At 35.8% G+C, this 9,234-nt stretch overlaps 1 long non-coding RNA gene across 1 annotated transcript in view; it reads left to right on the top strand.

The window, feature by feature from the left end:
• LOC134293100 (uncharacterized) overlaps nt 1-5,365 on the top strand; it is an 11,416-nt gene extending 6,051 nt beyond the window's left edge. Inside the window, exon 2 of the long non-coding RNA XR_010000136.1 lies at nt 1-5,365. This exon is cut by the window's left edge and continues 341 nt beyond it. This is a non-coding gene — a long non-coding RNA (uncharacterized LOC134293100).
• The last annotated feature ends 3,869 nt before the right edge of the window (nt 5,366-9,234 follow it).

The raw sequence follows: 9,234 nt of genomic DNA, 5'->3' as shown, positions 1-9,234 counted from the left end.
ACAATAATAACAAGTATTCTGAGGAATAGAAACTTAATAATAAGTGGTGTAAGGATGAGAAACTTTTGTTGTAATAATAATAATAATAATAATAACAATATCCTATGGAAAACTGTTGTGTTGTCAGAATGACAGACTGAATGTCAGGACTCTTACAAGTCAAACAAGCAGTCAAAGAAGAAGAACATGCCCTGGCAGAATATGTAAAGCAAAGTGAAGAACCTGCTTTGATTGAAGTCAAAAATCAGAAACTCCTCAAAGCACAGCAGACAAAAAACCAGTACAAGAAAACTGCACTACAAACTAGAGCTGACAGCTGGCACAACAAAACATTGCATGGAAAGTTCCTTGACAAGATTGACAGAAAAGCTGATAAGGAGAAGACCTGGCTCTGGCTCACGAATGGGACCCTGAAGAAGGAGACAGAAGGCCTGATCCTTGCAGCCCAGGAGCAAGACATCAGGACAAAGGCAATTCAGGCCAAGATCGAAAAATCAGCTGATGACCCAAAATGCAGATTCTGCAAGGAAACCGATGAAACCATGGATCATATCCTCAGCTGCTGTAAGAAAATCGCACAGACAGACTACAAACAGAGGCACAACTATGTGGCCCAAATGATTCATTGGAACTTATGCCTTAAGTACCACCTCCCAGCAGGAAAGAACTGGTGGGATCACAAACCTGCAAAAATATTGGAAAATGAGCACGCAAAGATACTGTGGGACTTCCGAATCCAGACTGACAATACAACACACCAGACATCACAGTTGTGGAAAAGAAAAAGGTTTGGATCATTGATGTCGCCATCCTAGGTGACAGTCGCATTGACGAAAAACAACAGGAAAAACTCAGCCGCTATCAGGACCTCAAGATTGAACTTCAAAGACTCTGGCAGAAACCAGTGCAGGTGGTCCCGGTGGTGATGGGCACACTGGGTGCCGTGCCAAAAGATCTCAGCCGGCATTTGGAAACAATAGACATTGACAAAATTACGATCTGCCAACTGCAAAAGGCCACCCGACTGGGATCTGCACGCATCATCCGAAAATACATCACACAGTCCTAGACACTTGGGAAGTGTTCAACTTGTGATTTTGTGATACGAAATCCAGCATGTCTATCTTGTCTGCTGTGTCATAAATAATAATAATAATAATAATAATAATAATAATAATAATAATAATATATTAGTAAATATATGGAAGAGAAACAGTTGCTCTTCCATATATTTACTCCCGGTGATATCATGATGACAACCCAACAGGGTTTTTGCACCTTTGGGGCCAGGCGCCTATCTTCTTACTCCTAATCCGCCTTAAATCTGACATAACCCTGTTTAGGATTAGAGCCTTAGTCGTGCAAAACTCCTTAGCGAAGAATCAGTTGCGAGAGGCACTAAGCTTCCTCGCTTTGATTTGATTTGCCTCAAGGAGAGGGAATGAAAGAGAGAGCTTCTACTAGGTTGGCAGAAGCTGGGGCTAACAGTGGGAGCTCACCCTTCTTCTTCCCAGATTCGAACCACTGACCTTTCGGTCAGCAAGTCCAGCAGCTCAGCGGTTTAACCTGCTGCAACACCGGATAATAATATTATTACTATTAATAAGCATAAGGGGAAGAGAAACTGATATATAACAATATGTATTATAAGTATTATAAGGAGGTGCTGTGTATGGGTAAGTATATATATCTGGGCTCATTGCAGTCTAGCGACGTATTAATATTATTTATTTATTTTATTTATTAGTGACATTTATATCCCGCCCTTCTCACCCCGAATGGGACTCAGTATTTACCAATTGTATTATTATTATTATTATTGCCGACATTTATATCCCACCCTTCTCACCCCGAAGGGGACTCAGTATTTACCTATTGTATTATTATTATTATTATTATTATTATTATTATTATTATTATTATTATTATTAGCGGCATTTATATCCCACCCTTCTCACCCCGAAGGGGACTCAGTATTTACCTATTGTATTATTATTATTATTATTATTATTATTATTATTATTAGCGACATTTATATCCCACCCTTCTCACCCCGAAGAGGACTCAGTATTTACCTATTGTATTATTATTATTATTATTATTATTATTATTATTATTATTAGCGACATTTATATCCCGCCCTTCTCACACCGAAGGGGACTCAGTATTTACCTATTGTATTATTATTATTATTATTATTATTATTATTATTATTATTAGCGACATTTATATCCCGCCCTTCTCACCCTGAAGGGGGACTCAGGGCGGCTTCAAGTTATTTATACATACAATATATTATATTATTAGCATAGCACAACATAAGCACTATATAAGCTTTATATACAGTAGAGTCTCACTTATCCAAGCCTCGCTTATCCAAGCCTCTGGATTATCCAAGCCATTTTTGTAGTCAATGTTTTCAATACATCGTGATATTTTGGTGCTAAATTTGTAAATACCGTAATTACTACATAGGATTACTGTGTATTGAACTAGTTTTTCTGTCAATTTTTTTGTATCACATGATGTTTTGGTGCTTAATTTGTAATATCATAACCTAATTTGATGTTTAATAGGCTTTTCCTTAATCTTATTATCCAACATATTCACTTATCCAACGTTCTGCTGGCCCGTTTATGTTGGATAAGTGAGATTCTACTGTACCAATAAAATTACATTAATTGAGGCATCAGTAGGTTAAATGTTTTTGAATATTTACATGAAACTGTAATTTAAGATAAAACTGTCCAACTCTGACTAAATAATTATTTTAACATTCTTCAATGTAAATGCTTATGCATCCTTTTAATAATAATAGAGTAAAATAATACACGGACAATGCGGTTGCTGTTGCCCGCTTTTGGTCTAAAACTATTTAGTTGCTTGAGATTTCCTTTTTTTTTCATTATTTTTTTTTTAAAAATGTATTTGTTATGCAATGCTTTTGACACGAAATAAATAAATAAATACATGTAATAATAATAATAATAAATAGAGTAAAATAATACAGTAGAGTCTCACTTATCCAACATAAACGGGCCAGCAGAAAGTTGGATAAGCGAATATGTTGGATAATAAGGAGAGATTAAGGAAAAGCCTATTAAACATCAAATTAGGTTATGATTTTACAAATTACGCACCAAAACATCATGTTATACAACAAATTTGACAGAAAAAGTAGTTCAATACGCAGTAATGCTATGTAGTAATTACTGTATTTACGAATTTAGCACCAAAATATCACAATATATTGAAAACATTGACTACAAAAATGCGTTGGATAATCCAGAACGTTGGATAAGCGAGTGTTGGATAAGTGAGACTCTACTGTACATGTAATAATAAATAGAATAAAATAATAAATGCAATAATAATAATATCAGAGTGAAATAATAAATGTATTATTAATAATAATAATAGAGTAAAATAAATATAATAGTAGCAACAATAATAGAGAAAAATAATAAATGTAATAATACCAATAATAATAGAGAAAAATAAGAAATGTACCATATATTCTCGAGTATAAGCCAACCAGGACCCTCACCCGAGTATAAGCCGAGGGGGGCTTTTTCAGTCTTAAAAAAAAGGCTGAAAAACTAGGCTTATACTCGAGTATATACAGTAGGCGGCTCGGCTTATATTTGGGTCGGCTTATACTCAAGTATATATGGTAAGCACTATATAAGCTTTATATATTATTATATTGTACTATACGACTATATTGCAATATTATTAGTAATATATACATTTAGATCAGGGGTCCCCAAACTAAGGCCCGGGGGCCGGATGCAGCCCTCCAAGGTAATTTACCTGGCCCTCACCCTCATTTGTAATATAATATTTTCATATCAGTTTTAATAATATAATATATTGTATATATATATAATATTGATAATAATATTATCATTTTATACAATACAATACTAACAATAATATCATATAATAATATTAATTATATGTTATATATTACATATAATATTACAGTATAGTGGTATAGTTCAATATAGTATAATGCTAATATTGTGCTATGCTAATAATATAATATATTGTATGTACATACAGCTGCTCTGAGTTCCCTTCGGGGTGAGAAGGGTGGGATATAAATGTAGTAAATAAATGTAGTAAATGAATAAATAAATAATTTTGGACTTAGGCTCGCCCAAAGTCTGAAATGACTTGAAGACACACAACAACAACAACAATTAACCTGTTATGGTTGAGCCTTATGGCTCCGATACTGGGAGACGTGGTCGTAAGACTCCTCGGGAGTCAGACTCTCTTGAGGAGCGCGAAAGGAAACGGCTGCGGGACTTATTTGCAGAACCAACAGACGAAGACTCCTTTGAGGGTTTTACCGAGGGAATGGAGGAAGAGATGGTTAGTTCTGAGGAGGATGACATGGAATGGACTCGTGTGAGGGAGGATTTGGGTGTCACCGGCAATGATAGTGTGGGAGGCGACTGGCGGGTTGCAGGATCGGACCCGTGGACGAGTTGGAGGGATGGAACGGGATCCACAGCTGGGGATGCTGTGGGGCGTAGTCAAAGGTGTTTTAGCTCTGATGAGGAGGATGATGATGAGGCACCTGGAATTAGGGTAACAGCTGACAGCGATGAGGAGTTGTGAACTGGCATAAAATGGGGTTTAGAATCCAGGGCTAATTGCGTTGGGCAAGGTAATCTGGATGAACGCTTGGGCTCTTGTTGGGAACTTCCTGAAGACGGGTGTGATTCGTTTGCTGAATACGTAAGTTACCAAGGACACTGGGCATAGACGGCGGGAGGAAATGTGTGGGCTTTTCCTGTGCAACTTGTGTTTAATCTTGATAGCTTGGACCTCCGTCGTCTTTTTGACGGACATTAATTGCCTACTCTGGAATGACGCTGGACTGACTGACTGACTACGACCTCGGACTATCCCTTCTGTGGCTATCGGTGGAATTTGTGAACTAAAGACGTCTGTACCTGGCTTTCGACCTCGGACCGGATTGGGACCCTGCTGATCGTTGCAACCCTGATTGATGTGCCTGGATCCGGATTTCGTTCGTTGCACGGAGGAGTAACAACCTTAGTTACTCATTTGTAGCTTTGGAGTAGCAGAGAGGAATCTGCTGCCAGCTATTTATGTTTCATTGAATCTTTGTTTATCAACTTTTGCTTGTTTAAATTGCCAGGCTGAAGTAAGCATTTTTGGTTTAACCCGGATTAAACTCCTGTTTAATCTGGTTTATCTTTTGAACCGCTTTTAGTACCAGCGGAGTCTTTTTTGTATCTTTTCACACTGAAGGCAAGTGTTTGCCTAGTCCTTTGTTTCTTACGGGCATTTTTAGTTCTGTAACTTTAATAAACTGTGTTGAACTTTATTTGGTGGCGTTCTGTCTCTGACATAACCTGACTATCTCATTGGCCAGAAGCAGGCCCACACTTCCTATTGAAATCCTGATAGGTTTATGTTGGTTAAAATTATTTTCATTTTTAAATATTGTATTGTTATTTCATTGTTATTGTTGTTGTTTTGCACTACAAATAAGATATGTGCAGTGTGCATAGGAATTTGTTCGTTTTTTTCCCCCCAAATGATAATTCGGCCCCTCAACAGTCTGAAGGATTGTGGACCGGCCCTCTGCTTTAAAAGTTTGGGGACCCCTGATTTAGATGATACTAAACAAATAGACGAATGAAACAGATGAAACAAATACAGCGCACATCACTAATATATAATATACAATTATAATAGTGTATTATTATTATATTGTATTATATTATAATATTATTAATAATATTATATGTATGCATTTCGTTTCTTTACACCATTCATTTTTCCCTTGTGAGATCCATTTCTTTGGCCCAAATTTTCAATTTGGCTCCTTTTGGGTCCTGATCCTGATCCTTTGGGACCAAAGGAAAGCTTTTCTCCTCTCCAGCAAAACATCCTTCTTTGCCGGATTGGAGTCTTCATTTTTCAAAACAACTTTCCTCTGCTCTCAATGGACTGTCTCCTTTCAAATAAAAAAAGTTATTATTACTGTTATTAAAAAAAGAGCCAGGTTGGTGGCGGGAGAGGAAAAGAACAGAAAATTGGAGGCTGGGAAGGAGAAAATTGCTCTCCGACAAAGGGAGCGATCAAGCGCCTGTCAATAACAATGTCAAAAAGGCCAAAGAGAAAAATGGCATTTGCGGTTGGCGCGTCCTTCCCGATACTTTTTCTTTTACCGCAAAGTGGCTTTGGATAGGTTTTTTTTTTCCAGAGCAATTCAATGGCACTGAGAACACAGTGATGTAGTTACTTTGAACTACTTCTTCTTCTTCTTCTTCTTCTTCTTCTTCTTCTTCTTATTTATTACATTTATATCCCGCTCTTCTCACCCCGAAGGGGACTCAGAGCGGCTTACAAAAAATATGTACATACAATATATTATTAACATAGAACAATATAAGCATTAAATTACTATATTGTACTATATAATTACACTGTAACATTATTATTTATATTATTATTATTATATTTATTATTATTTTATATAATTAATATTATTATATTGTGTTATTATTAGTATAATATTGTACTGCATTATAATATTATCATCAATATTATAGGTATATACAATATATATTTATAAATTATTGTATATTACATTGTATGTATGTATATATATATATATATATATAAATTATTATATGTATAATTATATATACAGTCAATATATATTATTGACTCAAAGACACAGTTTGACACAGGAAATGAGATCTATATGCTGGATTTTGTATAGTATTATTATCATATTATATTTATTATATTATTATTATATTATGTTATTACATTTATTATATTATATATATATAATTAATATTATTATATTGTATTATTATTAGTATAATACTGTATTACATTATATTATCAATACTATAGGTATATACAATATATTATATATTTATAAATTATTGTATATTATATTGTATGTATACACACACACATTATTATACACAGTAGAGTCTCGCTTATCCAAGCTCCGCTTACTCAAGGTTCTGTATTATCCAAGGCAGTTTGCCTTTTAGTAGTCAATATTTTTGTCATCCATTTTTCAATAAATGGCAAGATTTTGGTGCTAAATTCATAAATACAGTAATTATTACATGACGTTATTGTGTACTCAACTGCTTTTTCTATTCATTTGTTGTAAAGCATAATGTTTTGGTGCTTAATTTGTAAAATAACATAATTTGATGTTTAGGCTTTTCCTTGATCCTTCCTTATTATCCAACATTTTTGCTTATCCAATGTCCTGCCGACCCGTTTATGTTGGATAAGTGAGACTCTACTGTATAGTCAAAATATATTATTGACTCAAAGACACAGTTTGACACAGCAAACAAGATATATATGCTGGATTTTGTATATTATTATTATTACTAGCTGTGCCCGGCCACGCGTTGCTGTGGCGAAGTATGGTGGTATGGGAAATAAAGTATTGAGGAATTGGTGGTAGTTAAGGTAAAGGGTAAAGGTTTTCCCCTGACATTAAGTCCAGTCATTTCTGACTCTGGGGATTGGTGCTCATCTCCATTTCTAAGCTGAAGAGCCGGCGTTGTCCGTAGACTCCTCCAAAGTCATGTGGCTGGCATGACTGCATGGAGCGCCGTTACCTTCCCGCCGGAGCAGTACCTATTCATCTCCTCTCGTTTGCATGTTTTCAAACTTCTGGGTTGGCAGAAGCTGGGGCTAACAGTGGGGGCTCTCTCCGCTCCCTCAATTCAAACCTGCAGCCTTTCAGTCCAGAAGTTCAGCAGCTCAGCGCTTTAACACGCTGCACCATCAGGGGATATTATTTCCTAAAGGTTGTGAATATACAATATTTCTGATTTTTTTTGTCTGTTTGGAGGCAAGTATGAATGCTGCAATTAGGGGAAATGATAAGCATGTAATGGCCTTGCAGCTTTAAAGCCTGGCTGTTTCCTCCCTGAGTGAATTTTTTGTTGGGAGGTGTTAGCTGGCCCGGATTGTTTCCTGTCTGGAATTCCCTTGTTTTCAGAGTGGTGTTGTTTGAGATATTTTATGTGCTTCTACTGTCTGTGGCCCTCAGAAAACAGAGGATTTGCCAGACTTTAGTGATGGGAATAGTTTGTTGGGAGGTGTTAGCTGGCCCTGATTGTGTTGGATAAGTGAGACTCTACTGTATATTGATAATGTTATATTATCTGCTTAGAACTGGATTATATGAGGCCCCTTCTTCACAGCTGTATAAAATGCACATTGAAGTGGATTATATGGCAGTGTGGAGTCAAGATTATCCAGTTCAAAGCAGATAATTTAAGATTCTAAATGGGTTATATAGCTGTGTGGAAGGGCCTTGAGTCTAAACTGCCATATAATCCAGTGCAAATTAGATAATCTGTGGAAGAGGCCTAAGTGAAGCCTAACTCTGCCTGTCCCCTGGGCTGAGTCGGTTGCTAGGAGACCAAGTGGGCAGAGGTTAGCCTTCTAACTGGCAGCAATTGGATAAAAACAATTATTGCTCTCCCTCTAATTAGGACTTTATTTTTCTTTTCTTTTTGTTGTATCAACCTAGAGCCGTGGATGATGGGTTGTGTTGCTAAAGTTCAAGGTTGGGGGGCCTGTAGTTTTGTTGTTTTGTCCGCTGCCCTGATGCCATCACTCTTTTATATATATAGATTATTATTACTACTTTTTATTATTAGGAAAGCTCTATAGGGATCAGAGGAGGAAAGAGCCGAAGGACACGATGCTTTTGAAAGTTGTTGTTGTTGTTGTTATTATTATTATTATTATTGACTCAAAGAAACAGTTTGACTCTCCATGTACCTTGTAATGTCTATGAGGCCGGATGGCCATCTGTCGGGAGGGCTTGGGTTGTCTCCTCCTTCATAGCACAATATTAGTATCATATATTACTATATTGTACTGTAGCACTATACTGCAATATTGTTAGTGATAGTGCATGCAATATAGAATACATAATTATTATATTATTATATTGTAGTATTAGTATTATATTTTATTACAATATTATATGTACATGCGATATATTATATTAGCATAGCACAATATTAGCATTATATACCACTATATAGTACTAGACCACTATACTGCAATATTATTAGTAATATTAATTATATATTACATTATAGTATTACGTATTATCAATATTATATGTACATACAATATATTATATTAACATAGCACAATATTAGCATTGTATATCACTATATAGTA

This window comes from Anolis carolinensis, unplaced genomic scaffold (assembly GCF_035594765.1).
Source record: "Anolis carolinensis isolate JA03-04 unplaced genomic scaffold, rAnoCar3.1.pri scaffold_7, whole genome shotgun sequence".
Taxonomy (NCBI): domain Eukaryota; kingdom Metazoa; phylum Chordata; class Lepidosauria; order Squamata; family Dactyloidae; genus Anolis; species Anolis carolinensis.
Note: the sequence above shows the minus strand (reverse complement) of the source record. Positions and strands in the feature narration are given on the sequence as shown.